The sequence below is a fragment of the Theropithecus gelada genome, chromosome 6, assembly GCF_003255815.1.
Source record: "Theropithecus gelada isolate Dixy chromosome 6, Tgel_1.0, whole genome shotgun sequence".
Taxonomy (NCBI): Eukaryota; Metazoa; Chordata; class Mammalia; order Primates; family Cercopithecidae; genus Theropithecus; species Theropithecus gelada.
Window position 1 is genome coordinate 6,897,098 of NC_037673.1, and position 19,999 is coordinate 6,917,096.

Sequence of the window (19,999 nt, forward strand, 5' to 3'; positions counted from 1 at the left end):
TACTGAATAGCCACTACTAAGATTTAGTAGTATTTGCTTCAAACATAGATGAACACTGGGAGCTCTCCTGGGGTGGTTTGCATTAACCTGCTTTGCAAACTTAACTATCTGTGAGTAATGGCACCAGTGTCCAGGAGCCTTAATCACCTCCACAGTTGGTGGGTAACATCCTGAGTGCTTGCAGGAATACCTGCTCTTGGTATGACCAGAGGTCAATTGTCTCTTATAAATAAATAAATAAATAATAAATTCTAGAAAGCAGTTTACTTTACTGAGACACAAAATTCAAATTCCTTGTCTGTGTAACTGTACCAGCCTGAGAATTATTGCTGGCTGTTAATTATTCCTTGTATTATATTTGAGACACAAGAAATTGTTGAAGTGACTTACTGTTCATAATTAGAAGCTATGATTAAAACTGCTTTAACATTACCCTGGGGCCCTCTCTCCAACATGAAATGATTTCTATAAAAGTGTCAGTGGGTGGTTTGGAAGGAATATGTTGGCCTCCTCCCTAGTAACTACTTTTCCACCTACAGAGCTGCTCCGATGTCATGGGAAGACTCCTCAAAGCCCGAGCTCTGGTAATTCAATGAAACACAACCATCCTACACCATAACTGCTGGGCGCTCTCCCACGGAATATCCAAAAAGGACAGGAACGAGAAGAATCAGCCATCAATTATGTTTTAAAATTTAAAATTAAAAGAAGTATTTATATTTCATATTTCCCTTGATGCAAATTTTTGACATTTTCTAAATTTCTACTTATTTTGTATAAAAATGAGCTTATGATATAATAAATGATGACTCCCATATGTTGCAAAAACTTGGGTTTTTATTTCAAAAATGAGTGCAGACCCATGCTATAACTTTTTAAGAGCTTTAATGGTTTCCCCAAACCAATAAAATTAAAATGACATCCCACAACGGAGTGCTCTATTGCTGTATCTCTTGGATGAGAAAGAAGGAATGGTTCAAATGGAAGAAGGAAAGGAAATGAAGAGAAACCATCTGCTAAGAGGGTCATGTGGCTATTCAGACTAGCACTGTGTTTGTTCTGATTCTTTAGTCCTGTGATATTTGACATTTTTATTTGTAAATATGATGAGTTGATGGCTGCAGCAAACCACCATGGCACACGTATACCTGTGTAACAAACCTGCACATTCTGCACATGTATCCCAGAACTTAAAGTAAAATTAAAATAAAGAAATAATAAAAATTAAAATTAAAACAAAAATATCGATGACTGGTTGAAAGGGGGAAAGTGTGAGGCCGTTTTTATTGTGCAAATCATTGGTTGCTCAAGAACCTTAAACAAGACTCACCTACACCTTAGGGTCACCAACTACTATGAATCAGTCATGCATGGCAAAGTGGTTGGTGATGCAGAAAAAGTATTTGGTGTTAGAGCAAGTGTGACCTACATCATTGAATTCTGTCAATGGAAGGGTTAGCTCAAGTAACTGATCCTTCAGATTATGTTTATTGATTTATTTGGCATTAGGAAAAATGTTGAGAACACGAAGAAACAAGACATGATCCCTGAACCCCATGGAAGGGGGAGCAGGTCATGTGAACAAACAATTTGATAACATTTTACCAGTTCCTTCATGGAGATCAGAAGGGTAGGGGAAGGAGGAAGGCCACAGGCTGTTTCATAGTGGAGAGACACTCCATGAAGAAGCTGATGCCTCAGCTAGATAGACGTGAGTAGGGGGCTATCAGCCAAGGCAGAGAGAGCCACAGATGCAAAGCAGTAAAATACCTGTGTTATATGGAGAAGTATCAGATACTGCCTTGTTCTGCAACTAAAGAAAGGCAAAGAGAAAAACAGGAAAGAAATTAAAAGTGTTTATTTCAAACAATTGAGAGAAGGAATTGGAATCCTTCCCCAGAGTCAACCTAACATTGACTATAGCTCAAGATGGCAGAGAAGATGTAAAATTAAAAATTCTGATAATAAAATTAATTTTTAGTAGAAATGAGGTCTGCATAGGCTGGTATCGAACTCCCGGCCTCCAGCAGTCCTTCCCAGGCCTCTCAGTGTGCTAGAATTACAGGCATGAGCCGCCATGTCAGGCAGGATGCTCTTTCTGTCCCATCAACATCTGTTTCACTTAAGGCCACTATGTAACAGGCTGGGCTCCAGGAAACCCCTCCTAATTTCTCAAATAAACAAGTCTCTCTCTTTACTTCTCATACCACTTGCTTCCTGGGTTATGGCACTTAGAACAGCATGTACTTGCGTCTTGATTGTGTGTTTCTCATGTATTCATTCAACCCATTCTTTTGGAGCCCCTACTCCTTGTGAGGCACTGTCCGTGCCCTGGACAGGGAGCAAACAGATACTCCATTGCAGAAGATAGAGAAGAAATGATGTAAATAAGTTAAATATGTACTATACTAGATAGTGCTAAGTGCTAAGGGTAAAATGGAAGGTATGGAAGGGGTAGAAGCATTCAGGAGGAATTGGAATTTGAAATAAGATGATCCAGGAAGCCCTCATGACAAGGTAGCTTTTGAGTAAAGATCTGAGGAACATGGAGGGAGTGGCCACCTAGATATCTAGGCAGAAGGGAAAGCAGCTGGCACCAAGGAGTGAGAGTGAGGACGCTGTCATGGGTGGAGAGGGTGAGCAGGAGAAGCAGAGCAGATGACAACTTCAGGAAGACAATGAGCCTAGGGAGGGGCCACAGTGGGGCTCTCTGACTTTCATGCCCAGTGATGCTGGGAGACACAGGAGAACTGTGAGCAGACCAGTGACCAACACTGACTTCCATTAAAAAAAAAGGTCACTGTGGATCCTGGGCTGCTGATAGGCAGACAGGCCTAGGAGCAGGGACACCAGTTAGGAAGCGATTGCAATGGCCAATGTTGAGAGCAGTGTAGGGGGTGAAGGGCTGTCAGTTTGGGGTACATTTTGAAGGTAGAGTGAATGGAGCTTTTGAACAGACCTAATACTTGAAGGGAGAAATGACAAATGTGATTCAAGTTTTGAGTTTCCGTTAACTGTGATGGGGGAGAATGTGGGAGGAGTTTGTCAGCAGGAGTACGTGAGGAGTTTGCGTTAGATGTCTATCGCATGTCCAAATGGAAGGGCCAAGTAGACAGTTGGGCATACAGGTTTTGCGTAAAGGACGGTTCTAGGCTGGAAGCTTTGTTGTGAATAATCAGCATGTGGACAGATCTGAAGTCATGCAAATAGATAAGGTGACCTAGACAGTGAGCATATGCAGAAAAAAATAGAAGAAAGCCAAGACCGGAGCCCCATACACTCAACCATTTGGAGATTTGGTGGTTGAGGTAGGAGCATTAAGAAGAGACTGAGAAGCAGGGTTCAGAGAAGTAAGAGGAAAAAGGAATGGCATCCTAGAAAATGAGTGAAAAGTGTTTCAAGAAGAAAACATGTGGCTAAATGTGTCAAATGTGGCCTCAGATGGAGAGCCAGCTATTGGATGTAGAAACATGGAGTTTGTTGGCCAACAGACAAGACCCAGGTTGGTGAGAAGTGCGATAGAGCAGGGAAGCCTGACTGTAGTGAGTTTGAGAAAGGATAGAGGAGATGCAGAGACAACTGGAAATAACCAGCATGGGTGGTTCTCTAAGGAGTTTTGGCCTAAGGAGAAGGAAATACATAGGATACTAACTGGAGAGAAAAGACAAAAGGGAAGTTTTTAAAAATCAACCTTTAGAGACAGGGGGTACATGTGCAGATTTGTTACATAGGAATATTGCATGATCCAGAGGTTTGCAGTATGGATCCCATCACCCTTGCAGTGAGCAGAGTACCCAAGAGGTGAGTTTTTTAACCCAGCCCCCCTCACCTTCTAGTAGTTCACAGTGTCAATTATTCCCATATTTACGTCCATGTCTGCTCAATGCCTAGTTAACATGGGAGAAAAACAGCCTATTTGTGTGCTGGTGGGAATGACTGAGGAGAGAGGTAAATCAATGAGCAGAAGGCAGAAGAGAAGAAGGCTGGAGAACTGTGTTTTGTGAATGAGTGGTGGTGGAGGCCAGTGCACAGGTTGGGAGCTGGGCTAAGCCAGGAGCAGGGACAGTTCACCACCAGCAGCAAGGTGAAGGAAGTATATGGGCACAGATGCAAGAAGCTGGCCCGTGTGGTGAAGGGGAATGTGTAGGGGTTATTTTCTTGGTGAAACAGGAAAGCAGGTGATCATGAGGGAAGACTCTCACGGATATGGGGAGAAACTGCTAGAGTTTGGAGAAGATTGGGGTTGAGAAGAGTAAAACCATCAGATTGTGGGCAAGATAACTAGCGAAAGTCAGGAAATATAGGAGTGTAGGAGACACCAGCTGAAAAATGTCAGAAGATAACCAGGCTGGAGGGTGATCTGCTGTCTTGAGTTTAGTGATCATGAATTGAGATGAGAAGAACCTGCCTTTGTGTTTTCTTCCAGCCACATACTGCTGAGTGAGTACATGCAAATAGAGGAAGAACTGAATTTTACCTAGGTTGCATTTTAGCTTAGCACATTAAAAAAAAAAAGCAAGAAAATGGAATTGAAGTTAAGAGCGAATGACTGACTATAGGATTAAGCTGAGTTTTAAAGTGATAAGGGGAAAAAAAATCTACAACAATGGTGATAGACAATGAAATGGAATGGAATGAGACTCCTAGCAGGTAGAAGCATTGCTGCTGTTGGGGTACTGAAAGCAGTGAGCTGAAAGATTAGATAGTTGTCAGAAGAGATAATTTGACATTGAGATTGTGATGGTTTTGGTCCTACAGATGTCAGCGTTCTATTTAGCTTACTAGTGATTGAAAAATCACCTCTTCCCATCACTGGGAAATGTATTCTTCAGTTTAAAGAAGAAAAAAGGTACTTGTGTCTCATCAAATTTTCAAATTCATGAAAAATTATTTGCACCAAAAGAAAACAAGAATAAACATTCAGCAAGATTACTCTTAAACTGATGAATACATCACCAAAAGAAAATACATATATGGATGTTTACATTTTCTCAGCTCCATTTCTTCAATCGTACAGACTCTGCAGGTCTTTCATCACTGCAGTTTCATCCATGGCTTAGAGACTTGCACAGAGACAGCAATGTGCCGATAGAGTCCAAGGAGCAGCTCCTCTGGGCTGAGTGCTGCTGGCCATGCCACATGCCACAGTTTTTTCTATCTGCCAATTGGCTCCAGCCAACTGAGTGCAGATGCAAGTGGACACAATGAAATTTTGGTGTACATTATTTTAAGCTGAGAAACCTACCAGAGTCCTTGGTATAGTTAGTTGGAAGAATAAGACAGAAGAGAACATGGTGGTCTAAGACTCTTCTTTCTAATATACAAAAAAAAAAAACAAGGACCCTTTATCCTCTTTTGAGAGTTAAAGACACCAATTTAATATCGTTACACTTGGTGACCAATTTGAATAAGAGGCTTAAGAGATTAAATGCTGTCATTCCACAAGAAATACATTAAATCTCTGAAATCCAAATATCCAAAATGGACTTTTACAAACAACCTTACAAAGTTATTATAGGCAGAAGAGAATTTTTGTGGTTATTAAATACAAAAAGGATTATCTTCTTATAATATTTCCCAACGACATCTTTTAAAAGAAAGTCTCCTAAAATGGTTTTGCTGCTTAGATTTTTCTCTCATTCTGGATTTGCATCAACAGATCTGCCCTTGACTGTCCAGAATTTGTCTTGCCAAACAGGAAAGATTTATTTTTAAGGGACTGAGGAAGAACCTCTAGCATAGGCTAGAGCTAAACCACAGAGCATATCACCTAATAGACATAATATTTTAAATAACAACACCAATAATAATAAAAGTTAGACAGGACTCTGGAGCTGATGATATTCTGCCTCTACACATGTCAGCTGTTTGACTGTAAAAAGTATTCATTGTTGAATCTGCCATGTTATTGAGCACAGAGTTGTTGCTGGTTAATTTCTGTTTCTCTGATTCTGTGGAGTAAACATGACTTTACCAGGACATCTCTGTTCAGCTTCAATTTTCATGGAATAAATAGAAAAGATTAAAAGCTAGAAAGATCTAAGAACAAGGAGAAACGATTATAGCTCATCTTCCAGGAAGATTAATTCTCAACATGATAAAAGGCTTGGTGAAACATATTAAGATAATATGCCTAGTTTCTCTCTGTATTTGCGGTAAGAGGAAATGGAGATGACAGCATAGTTTGTGGAAGATTATATAATTCAACAGATGGCAAGAAAGGAGGTAGAACTATTTAACAACAAGTTCTCCTTTTCCATCAAAGAGCATAAGAGACAGAAACACAAGTAAGAGGCAAAGATGTCCTAGTGAGAGAGAAAACGGGAAGAAGGTACCTTACTTCTTTGCGAGTGCAGGTTTGAAGATGTGAGGTCAGAAACTCAACAATCTCTGAGAAATCACAGGGAATGTGAAGAATCTAGGAGTGCTAGAAATGAGTAAATAGGACCCCCGCCCCTTTTTGTAATGAAGAAAAAAACAAAACAAAAAGAGGTCCCTGCCAACTAGAGATCAAAAACTTAAAACTCCCTACAACGGATTCCAGAAGGTTTTACTGAACACATAGTAAATTCCATCAGTATGGAATTTAAAAAGAGCGCATGACAAATCATTCTCTTTAAAGAGTTACTGAACAGACATGTAAGAAGAATACCATAGACATCACTTACCTACTATATTTTTTAGTATAGTAGGTATATATTATATATATTATATATACGCCTACTATATTAAATAACTATGCTAACTATATATTTAATATAGTAGGTATATACTATATTTTTAAACACAGTCGGTATGTATATTTAAGTCTTTCATTGTGTAAACAAAAATTGAGAAATATACGCAGGTTCAAAACGTATGTAAGATGAGCTGAATCTGATGAGAAAAGACTGTTGATCAACACGTGCAAATTAAAAGACATGCATTTGGGTTCTGTGCCTCTGCCACCATTCTCTTCCCATGCTACCTCCTCCAACCCACTCAGAAAAATTATCATAAAACTAGAATGGAGACTTCCCTTCGCCTCCTAAGACTCTACTGCTCTATGCGGTTGTCACTAGCTGTGTAAGGCAATTGAGTGCTTGAAATATGGCTGGTCCAAACTGAGATGTGCTGCAGGTAAAAAATACACCCCATATTCCACAGACTGAGTCTAAGAGAATATAAAATATAGTTAACATTTTTGATTACATGTTGAAATGGTAATATTTTAAGGTATTAGGTTAAATGAAAATATATTTTTACAATTAATTTCACTTATTTCTTTTTAATTTCTTAATGTGATTACTATAATTTTAAAATGACATGTACAATTCATGCTATATTTCTAAAGGACAGCACTAATTAAAGAACCTCTGTAGACATCCAGGGAAGAGAGATCAGCCTCTAGCCATACTGCAGTCACCTCTTCACCACGTTAAAAATGTCAGATTATCTACAGATGTAAACTGTACTTTAACCTGAACACCTGCTTTTCTCAATGAATTTTTTGTTGTTCTTATGCAATTCTAGGTTAAAACAAACTTTGTTTAACAATGTTTCATTGTACTCATTAAAACCTTCAATACAATGTTGAAGCAGCTTGATGACAGTGAATATCCTTGTCTTTTCCACAGTTTAATGAAAAATTATTGAATATTTCAGACGTCTTTTAAAATATTGTATTGAGATATATAAAGTAACTACAATAATTTTAAGTGTGAAGCCCTTAGGATTAAAAAGATAGATTTTCAGAACTCGGTAAGATCTCCTTGGTTATCTTTCAGTGCTATGTTCCTAAAAATAACTATAAATTCTGACTTCTGTGAGCATGTATTCATTCTAGCTTTGTTTGTTTTTGTTTTAAATTTGTTTTGAGTTTACAGAAATGAAATCACAGAATATGTGATTTCATATATCAGGCTTTTTTTCACTCAACTAATACATCCAAGAGCTTTTCAGATTGTTGCACTGACCAATAGTTTATTTTCACTGATGTGTACTATTCCACTGGGTATTATTTTTTATTCATTCACCTGTTGTATCTGGGTTTTTCCCACTTTTTGACTGCTATGGATATAACTTCTATAAACATTCCAGAAAATGTTTCTTTAGAATATATTTACATTCATTTACGTATTTAAGGTAAGATTGCTGGATCAATTAATTTTAATATTATTTTTAGTGGAAACTGTCAAACAGGGTCTTCTAAAGTGCTTATGTATTTCTCACTTCCAGGGCACTGACAAGGGCTTGTATGCACCACATCCTTGCCGATACTTGCATTTGTAATCATGGCCTTCCAGAGGGTGTGTGTGATATCCCATCATGCCTCTCATCTGCATTTCTTTAGTGAGTATGGAAGCTGAGCACCTTTTCTTTTTATTTATTTATTCACTCATTTATTTAGGTCTCCTTTAATTTCTCTAGGTAATATTTTGTAGTTTTCAGAGACCTGGCACATCCTTGTTAAATTAATTCCTAAGTTTTTGAGTTTTTGATGTTATTGAAAATACTTGAAATTTAACACTTTTATTAGTTTTTCAGTTGTTTACTGCAATAACCTCAAAATATATCTTATTTTTACATATTGACTTTGAATCCTATGACTTTGCTAAATTCACTTGTTAGTTCCACTCGTTTTTAGATTATTTTTGGATTTCTAAGAGCACTGTCATGTCATCTGAAAATAAAAGAGTATTACTTTTTAAACATTTATACATTTTATTAATTTTTCATGTTTAATTGTACTCGTTAAAACCTTGATGATAGTGAATATCCTTGCCTTTTCCAAAATTTCAAGATAAATTATTGAATATTTCCTCATTAACTATGATGTTAGTTCTAGATTTCTCGGACATGCCCTTTATAAGATTGATAAATTGTCTATTACTACCTTTTGAGAGCTTTTATTATGGTTGGGTAGTGAATTTTGTCAACTTCTTTTTCTATATCTGTTGAGATGATGACTATACGAATATTCTCCCTTATCTATCCATGGGGTGAATTACATTGACTGGATTTCAAATGCGAAATCAACCTCTTGTTCATGAAATAAACTCTGCTGGGTGACAGAATATCATCCGTTAATATAGCCTAGGCTTTGATTTGCTAATATTTTATTAAGAATTTTTACATCTGTTAATAGGACATTGGCCTAGAATCTTCTTGACTTGTAATATTCCTGTCAGATTTTGGTATGAAAATTAATCTTGCATTTAGAAAGAAGATGGGAAATGGTTTATATTTTTCCATTTTCTGAGCATTTTTATTTAAAATTGGTATGATTTGTTCCCTAAGTGTCTGTTAGAATGCGCAGGGAAGCCATCTGTGCCTGTAGCTTTCTTTCTAAGTATTTTTTTTAATTATGGAAACAATGTAAATATAGGAATATATAGATTTTTTATTTATTCTTAGGATAGTTTTGAACACCACTATGAACAAAGTAGACTTAATTTATATTTACAGAACAATAACAACAATAGAACACACATTCTCCTCAGTTAAACATGAACATTTGCCAAGATAGACCATATTATTGACCAGAAAACAAGCCTTAATAGATGTATAAAAATCCAAGTCATACAAAATATGTTATTTGGTGACAACAAAAAAAATTGCTAGTTAATAATGAGGACTATAAAAAATGACAAGGGGACATAAGGAGACGTTTTGTCTTACAGAGACACATATGGACATTTTCCAACGCTCTTCATTCCTTTCTGAGATTCTGTGTTTCTTTCAGGTTGTAGGATTTTCTTTATTACTTCTTAGAATGTTGGCCTGCCAGTGACAATGTCTCTCAGCTTTGATTAATCTGATAATGTCTTTATTTTACTTTCATATCCAAGGACATTTTCTCAAGGTAGAGAAGTATAGACGCTTTTCTTAAGTTTTAATGATGCTTCCCAACTTCCAGTTTCTGTTGAAAATTCATCTATTACTCTGATTGTTATTTCCTTGAGAGTGATGTGGGTTGTTTTCTCCTTTTAAGGTTTTCTCTCAGATTTTTAATGTTTGTCTACAGTGCACCTCAGTGACGGTTTTTGTTTTTTTTTTGGTATTCACTTTTAATATATAAAGTCCTTTTCATAGTTTTTCATAATTTATTTCCTTCTCTCTTCAAATATTGCTTCCACTCCATTCTTTCTAGTCTCTTTTCTGGGATTCCAATTATATAAATGTCTTTAAGATATATTTATATGATATTTGTAATATATATGGTTTTCCTTTAATCATAATAGAAGACATAACCAGCCACACTATTCTAATCCCTGAGTAAACATGGAAATTCTTTTCATATAAAACTAAAATACACTCCCATCTTACATTTGCATTTATTTTCCTAATACCTGAGTTGAAGAGATTAGATTAGATGATCCCTTCTAAATATCAACTGTCATAATCTGTTTTGCGCTGCTGTCACAGGATAGGGTGATTTACAATGAGCAAATATGTATTGGTTCATGGTTGTAGAGGCTAGGATGTTCAGCATCAAGTGCTGGCATCTGGTGAGGGCTTTCTTGCTGTGCCATCACATAGTGAAAAGTGCAAGAGTGAGAGAGCAAGAGGAAGCCAAATTTGTTCTTTAATAATGGTATTAATTCCACCTGTAAGGGCAGGTCCCTTATGACCTAATAACTTCTTAAAGGTCTCACTTCCTTGTAAAATTTCATGTTATTTTTAGTTGACACACAATCGTTGTGTATATTTATGGGATACAGAGTGATATTTCGCTACATGTGTACAAATATGTAATGGTCAAATCAGAATAATTAGACCTCAAACATTTATCATTTCTTTATGTTGAGAATATTCAAAATGCTCTCTTCTACCTTTTTTAAAAAATACAATATTGTTAACTATATTCATCCTACAGCGCTGTAGGACACTAGAACATATTTACCATATCTAGCTGTAATTTTGTATTCATTAACAAACATTTCCCTATTCTCCCCTCCTCCCATGCATTTCTCAGCCTCTACTAACAACCATTCTACTCTACTTTTTCTAGCTCCTACAGATGACTAAGAACATGTGATATTTATATTTCTGTGCCTGGTTATTTCTTTCAATATAATGTCCTCCAGACTAATCCATGTTGCCTCAAATAACAGGATTCTATTATTTTTGATGATGGAATAGTAAGTGTTGGATTTGTTGGATAGCTGAATTTTGAAATTTTTAATTGAAATGAAATAGAATGCTAGGTTCCACTGTGTGTATATGCCACATTTTCTTTATTCATCTGTTGATGAAAATGTAGGTTGATTCTATATGTTGGCTACTGTGAGTAGTTCTTCAATAAACATAGGAGTACAGGTATCCCTTTGATATACTGATCGCCTTTCCTTTGGATAAATACCTAGTTAGTGGGATTGCTGGATTCTATGATAGTTCTATTTTTACCCCTTTTGGTTAGAAATTTCCATTTTCTTTTCCACAATTGTTACACTAATTTACATTCCCACCAATCCTGCCTCTTACTACTGTTACAAAGGCAATTAAACTTTAATATGAATTTTGGAGGAGACAGACATTTAAATCATAGTACCAACCTTTAGTGTTTTTCTTTATGGTACTTTGAGAAAATGTCTAAGGACAGCAGAATTATACTAAGTGTCTATTTATTGGATATTCTTTGGAATATATTGTAAGAAAACAAATATACTTCTTTGGACATGTTTTAAGGTTGGCACTATTCAAATAATTCTAAAATGAACTTCAGACTTCTAAGAAGGTTTTAAATATTAATGATAAGTTTTATGGTCACTAGAGTTAGCATATTAGTCATATATTGTAATAGCACAGAGCTGTTAAACAATAGTTCATCTTTTGATGCAACCTGGATGGTGTAAAATGATAACTGCCTGCAAATAGTTCAAATATTCTCTAGTTATATTGTTTTGGAGATATCATTGTGTCTCCATTTTCTTAGTAGCAAATAGTCCATTATGCCATTGTTATTGAACTTCCTTTGTAAACAGAATGTTCAAGCAACACTATCCAAGCAGAAAAATAATATATATTGCAAAGTTCCATTTTCAGGAAATGGTACTGTTAAAACTTGTCCATTTTCTCTCTGTATTTTAATGTGATTTTCTTTGTAATTATCTGTTGCCTTTGTAGTAAGGGAGTCAGGGAACAATAGCAGGGATTTTTTTTCCTAGTCAATTTAACAGTCAATTTAATGTGGTTTTTTTTTCTCTTAATCACATGGAAATTCGGTAGCCTCATATTATAAAAGCTAAGAATTAGTTACTTTAAATTAGTAGTTCTGAGCTTTTGGGTGATTAGGTTGATGCATGTCTTTCTCAAAATGAAAATCCTTTGAGGTATGTGCAGGCTTGGTGTGATTTATAGGAATATAATGCTGATTTCAGTCATACTATTTCAGAAGGAAGTAGATATTAAATACAAAACACACAAAGTTCTAAAATGTGATCATTTTATGGAACAGCATTTACGGTTTACTTTTATTGTCATTGCCAATGTAATACACTTCTAAAGCATAAAGATAAAGAACACATAGATGCACAAAGGAAATAAAAATGACAAAAATTATATAAAATGCCATCTCAATAGTGTGCTATGTATATTTGCAGTGTATACAAATACAGATACATACATAGTTTAATATCACACTTTACACGTTGTTTTGAAGCTTTCTTCTCTCACTTTGCAACGTATCAGGAGTATTTTTCTATGGAAATTGGTCTTTTTCTTATATATTTGTAATAAATATTTTGAAATTTTCCCTAAGTACATAGCATATTTGTTTAACCAATTTCTAATTTTGGAACATTTCATTTTTGCTATGATGGAAACAAATATTCCTCTATTCAAGTTCCAAAACTGAAATTGTTGATTGGAGGAAGTTAATAGTATATTTAAAATGATTAAACACAAAACTAACAGTCTCCATTATAAAAATTTTCAATAACAATTGTAATAATCAAAGCAAAACAGTAAAACACTAAGTTTGAAATCTAAATGAGAGGGACAGTTTTGATCTAAGTGTGTTGCGGGAGGGGGGTGCGTTTGGCTGTGTCTGAAGACAGTTTTGGTTGCCACAACTAGAAGGGTGCTGCTGAACCTAGAGGCTGGGATTCGGGATGCTGCTGACCATTGGCCAATGCACAGGAAAGCCCCCATCACCAAGAATTATCTGGTTCAAAATGTCATTAGGAATTACACTTCATCTCTTTCTAGAGAGAGTTTTTCACATCTCTGCAATGTCATGAAACTTACAACACGTGCTGTTCTTGAGTGCTTACAACTACTAGGAATTCTTCACCTGTTCAGCCTATCCTGATCCCTACCAGTGGTAGTGGAGGGCAGTTAATACTATGATGCAAAAGGATAGGGTTCTAAAAAGGAAGATGGGCAGCCTATCAAGCTGTGGCTGACAAAACATTGCTTTTTGAAGGACACTTGCAGGGCAGATATTGGGGGACCATGCCCCCATCCAGCACAACACTCAAAATGAAAATGAAGTAGAAAACCAAAGTTAAAATTCCTGCAGCTCTAACATTGATTTAGGTTTAACAATATTTTATTTCTGTGGCCTTTGATCTTTTTTTTTTTTTTTTTGAGACGGAGTCTCGCTCTGTCACCCGGGCTGGAGTGCAGTGGCCGGATCTCAGCTCACTGCAAGCTCCGCCTCCCGGGTTTACGCCATTCTCCTGCCTCAGCCTCCCGAGTAGCTGGGACTACAGGCGCCCGCCATCTCGCCCGGCTAGTTTTTTGTATTTTTCAGTAGAGACGGGGTTTCACCGTGTTCGCCAGGATGGTCTCGATCTTCTGACCTCGTGATCCACCCGTCTCGGCCTCCCAAAGTGCTGGGATTACAGGCTTGAGCCACCGCGCCCGGCCGGCCTTTGATCTTAACGTGTAAATATTGACAATCTCCAATATATACCACCGTAATTCCTTAAAACAGCCTTGTGTCCTAAAATGGAGTTATTCTAACCAAGACCTTTAAAGGTTCTAAATTTTATGTATGACTACTTTTCCCCAACTTTCTCTTTATCCTACACTTCTAATTTTATTCTCAATATCCAAAATGTTTCTTTCCATCTGCATGGATTTTATATCCTGTAATCACAGGATATACTACTCTCACTTAGTCTTTTAGAGTACTTAATAACTTATGATTATTACTTCTCTTCCAATTTAAATCTCCACACGAAAACCAGAAGAATGATTTTCCTATGAAAATGGGATGTTATCTCTCGGCTTAAATCATACAAATATTTTACTCACGGCTGTTGTGCAGGATCAGTCAAGGATTTCAGCGTGGCCTGCAAGTACTGGATGATCTACTCTCTGCACACATCTGCAGTCTCAGATCTTATTACTTTACCTCTGGGTACCTTCCACATAGGTCTTCATTCAGCTCATCAAAAAATGTGTCACTTCTTCAGTGTCACCAGGCATTCGCACGCATTATTGTTCCTGATATGTTTGTCTTGGTGCTCCCTTAATTCCTGTATTTCTTCCTTTGGATAAGTCATTGCTGATACGCCATCTTGCCAGGTTATGATTCTTTGTTATCTGCACTCATATAACAGAGTTCATTTCTGCAGGGCAGATATCTGTATTTGTAATGTACACTTATCAGAATGATGAGAAGTGTTCATGTACTTTATAAAGTTAATGCCTCTGATAGGGAACAGGTAATCATGAAGTTTCCAGACGAAACAATTTCTTCATGCGATACAATCTTGGGGTATCTGTATTCCAAGTACACTAGAGTGGTGAATTTTGAATTGGCATTTTGTAGATTTTTAAAAGTACTTTTAACGAAAGTATAAGTAAGCTATTAGGGAGTGGTAATCTAGTAGAAATGTGAGATATCAGTATCTACAGAATTTTAGGCTCTAGTCCTATATTTATTTAGAGAATCAGAAAATACTATACCTAGAATTCATTAAATACTACCTTATTAAAAATACTTAATGGGTTATACGTTAGTATTATCCCTGTGGCTTTTACTTAAGAGATATTTAAGTGGTGATCACCAAAAACATTTATGAAGTTTAATTTTTAGTAATGGCACACTGGAAATGGTTTTCTCTCACTGGAAAAGAAAAAGGGAAAATTGAACAAAATAAAACAAAATGTGTCTAAAGGCACTGAAGAGCTACCAAGTACAGAGAAATTTCAGGCCCAAGACCCACAGAAAGACTCAAGACAAGAGGGGTAAGACTACCAAGAAGTGGAAGTCCTGGAAAACACACTAGCTTTGGCTTAGGGTCTTGAAATTCTCTGTGTGGGATCAAGGATTAAATGGGAAATGGTCAGCTCTTGTGTGGGCTGAAGCTCACATTTTTTTTGTATCAGTATTTAGTTGGGGTTAAGTGCTCTGAGACTGATAATGATACTCGCCTAGTTTCCTGCCAGTTGCAAAGGGAATGCTTTGGAGAAATATAAGATAATCTGAAGCTTAAAATTATCTCTACAACTAATAAAAAAAATTATATGACAATCACAGAAAATCACATATCCAAAAAACAAAATTAATGAAAACCAAAGGACAAAGACAGAAAACAGAAAAAATAAAATAAATCCAGTTAATGTAGCTATATGCAGATGTTAAAATCACAATGTTAATAAATGAATTTTTAAAAACAAAATGGAGAATTAGATAATTTGGGAATACAAAAAAATGAAAATTCCAAAATTAAAAAATAGAATGACTAAAAAGAGCTTAACAGATAATGTTAAAGCAAGAGTAGATTTAGTTGAGGAGAGAATTAATGAACTTGAAGACAAATTAGAAATAAATTATCTAGGCTGAAGATGGCGAGACAGTGGATGCAAAGCCCAGGCAGGAAAAGCAAAAAGGAATACATGAACCTCACAGAGGATAAATGCAACAAAAACCACACTTAGGTACAAAGGGTTTATCAGGTAAAAAAATAAAACAAGAATAACTTTAAAATTAGACAAAGATGGCCAGGTGTGGTGGCTCATGCCTGTAATCCCAGCACTTTGGGAAGCTGAGGCGGGCAGATCATGAGGTCAGGAGATCAACACCATCCTGGCTAACACAGCGAAACCCTGTCTCTACTAAAAGTACAAAAATTAGCCGGGCGTGGTGGCACGCACCTGTAGTCCCAGCTACTCGGGGAGGCTGAGGCAGGAGAATGGTGTGACCCCGGGAGGCGGAGCTTGCAGTGAGCCGAGATTGCCCCACTGCACTCCAGCCTGGGCAACAGAGCGAGATTCTGACTCAAAAAAAAAAAACAATAAAAACAATAAATAAATAAAATTAGACAAAGATGAGAGAATGACTCTGGAATGGCAGAGTAAAGAGATCTGTAGAAACAAGCAACTACCATGAATTTTGATATGTATAGTTTTATATATAATGTGTGTGTGTGTCTCTCTCTCTCTCTCTCTCTCTTTGGAATGCCCTTGGGAATTATCCTAAGGGCATATAACAAATGAAGGAACACTTATTCAAGAAAATCTATTAATTCTCACCAAGAACAGTGAGATTCTATGGCATTTGAGCTTCAGACTGAGAGTAAGTGACTTTAGCAATTCACATCCCTCCCCGCAACATAAAAACACAGATCATTAGCAAAGGCCATCATGTACTTATAAAAGGTGGCATGATTGCCTATTTTTTATGCTTTCTTCTCTTAACTAACATACAAGAGCAATATTATTGAGCTTATAACCTATAGAAATATATTTGGTCAAGGATGTGGTTGGGACCAAAGCTATATTGGGGTGGAGAAATGATACCAAACAGTAACTTGAAAATGAAAGAAAACAACGGAGAAAGCCACAAAGGTAAATATGAAGTCTAATATGAAAACTCTTACAGTGAGTTTGAGGGATTTGGGGCCTAGCAAGAAAAAATATATGAACACAAGGTGGCAGTAAAGCACAACAAGCTTTATTCTGGTGCTGCTTTGTTAGGATTGCCTGGGAGAGGAAAATCCCTCAGAGCCTGAGGCCTTCTAGACACAATGTCAGAGAGCCACAGCCCAGGAGGGGAGGAGTACACAGGGATTCCTGCAGGAGTGGGGAACTGGGGAGAGTGCTCACCTATCTAGAGGCTATTGCTCAGCAGGATGAGGAGAGGGAGGGTCTCCAGGTCAGAGAAATCCAAGGCAGCAATGGTTTGGGATTTTTATTGCCCAGGGCTTATCTATTACAAGCAGGTGTTGGGAATAGTTTTGTGGGTTAGTCAGAAAAGGAAGGCCCTAAATGCCCACATTTTTGCTTCCTTGGGCTATAATTAAAACCTGTGTAAAAGAAAATTTTCCATTAAATGTCTCAGGCTGCCATGATGAAGTAAACACCACAGGGACAACATACAAGAGCTATCTTTGGCTCATTTATTTAACAACTCTTTAAGTACAGCTTTTCTCTTTTTTCTTCCCTAACCTTATTTAAAAGACAGGAAATTATGCAGCAGGAGCTGTAATAGTGTTCTGTCACAATTGTAACACCTATAGATATAATAGACATAGTAGTAAAAACACTGAAAAAGAAAAGAAATAGTAGGCATATGCATAACATTTATATATTTTCCTGCAATTAAGTTAGTATAAATCTGAAGTTAATTCTGGCAAGTTAATATGCATAGTATCATCCCTAGAACAACCAGGAAGAAATTAACTCACAAAAAATAGTGAAAAGATTATCAAGAGAATTACATTGTTGCCTTAAAATAGTCACTTAATTCAAAAGACGGTGGTAAGGGTAAACTAGAGGAAAAAAAAAGACCTGATGTATAGAAAACAAAATGTAGGATGGCAGACATAAATTCAATAATATTAATAATAACATTAAATGTGAATGGATAAAATAAGTAAATCAAAAGGCAGGGATTATAATGTCAGATCGGATGAAAAAAGTAAGAGCCAATTAATGCTGTCTAGAGTAGCCATATTTTAATTCAAATAGGATGAAAGCAAAATCATGGAAAAATATATGTTATGCAAATAGTAATAATAGTAATCAACTGATGAATGGGTAAATGAAATATTTGACAGTAAAAAAGAATGAAGTTCTGGTACAAGTTACAACATGGATAAACCTTGAAAATATGATACACACATTAGAAAAAAAGCATGCCAATTAAATGCAATTTATAGAGACACAACAAAAGAAACTCAGAAAAATGATGAAAAAAGATACAATTTACAGACAGCAAGATGGTGTAACTCCACTCGTGAAACACAATGGACTTTAAAACAACAAGCCTTACTAGAAATAAAGGGGGATATTTCACAATGATAAAAGTTTAGTAATTAAAAATACATAAGAACTGCATATGCTTATATTTCAAAAACATAAGAAGCAAAATTTACCAGAAATAAAAAGATAAGCAAAACCACCTGACAGAATAAGAAGAAAAAAGCTTTTAACCCACCTGAAATAATAAGCAGAAAAAGTTAATATAATGTTAAAATTTTGAACAAGATTAACAGATTCGATCTGATTGACAATGTATATAGACTTTTACCCAACATCTCTAGAATACAACCTTTTCATGTGCATGCAAATGATTTGCCAAAACTGTACATACGATGAGCCATAAAGGAAGTATTAGTAAATTTTTAAGGATTGAATTCACATGTTTTCAGACTCAAGTGGAATAATCTAGAACCATGTTATTTAACGCCATTGAAGTTAAATTAAATATAACAAAAAAGATAACTAGGGTATCTTCACTCTTGGAAATTAAGCACTATGCTTCTAAATATCTAATGTCCCCACCAAAATTACAATAGAAGGTTAAAGAAGCATTTTAAACTGAATGACAGTAAGCCACTACATACCAAAATATGGCTCGAAATTAAAGGCGTGATTAGAGGGAAATTTAAAGACTTAAATATTGCATGATTATGAAACAAGAAAGACTGTAAATCAAAGTTATCAACATTCCCACTGAAAAAATGAGAAAAAGGACAGCAAATTAAATCCAAAGATGATAGAAGGAAAGAAATAGATATAAACAGAATGAGTAACATAAAAAGCACAGAAGTAGAAAACAGAAATATTTAACACCAAAAATCTAGTGTTTTGAAAATACTATAAAATAGACACACACTAACAAAGGTAGTCAAGAAAAAGACAAAAACTGTGAGAAGATAATTATTGTTGTTGCTGTTGTTATGGCAGCACAGTTATGGGAGTTCATTTTTGAACACAGGCTCCCACCTTCAACTTATCACATCCTTATCTTTGCTTGGGTGCCTCATGACTTTAAAGAGACTGTTCTGTGGAGAAGGTGGAATAAGTTTAAAGGTGAGAGTCACGTTTTGGCATTCAGACCAGGTAGTAGGCTTTCTCCTACTACATTAACAAATGAACATTAACAAATGAATAATGTTAGGAATGCATGGAAGGTCACAGCTGCACCTGGAGGGGAAAGTGTGAAAACCATAATTTAGTAACATGATGCCAATACATCTGAAAGCATAGATAATAGAATCGTACAATATAGATAACTAAAGACTAAATGGATAATTTCTAGAAAGCTAAAAGATAACTAAATAGATTCAAGAGGATGCAATTACCTTGATAACCTAATCATCATTAAAAAACATTTGGAATAGAGAGCAAAACATTTAATCTTAACCTTATCTCTCACCCCCAAATGATACCAGGGCCAGAAGGTTCCTGGCTGTGTCTGAGTAAATCTTTATTGCATGAGTCCTCCCTTACGCTGACTGTTCCACAAAGTAGAGCAAAAGTTCCTTTTATGAGGCTAATATAACCTTGATAACATTTCTGAATAAGAACTGAGTAAGAAAATTACATACCATATATACCATGAAATAGATACAAAAAGTCTAAATTTAAAAGGGGAGATTGGATTCAGTAGTATAATTATGAAAAATGTCTTCAAGACACACTAGGATTTGTCTCCTAAAAACACAGAGTGGCATAACAGTGGGAAGCCTATCAATTATAATTCACTACAACAATGAACAAAAGAACATCAACCAAATGAACATGTCGGTTGTAAACACTAGAATAAAATTCAAAA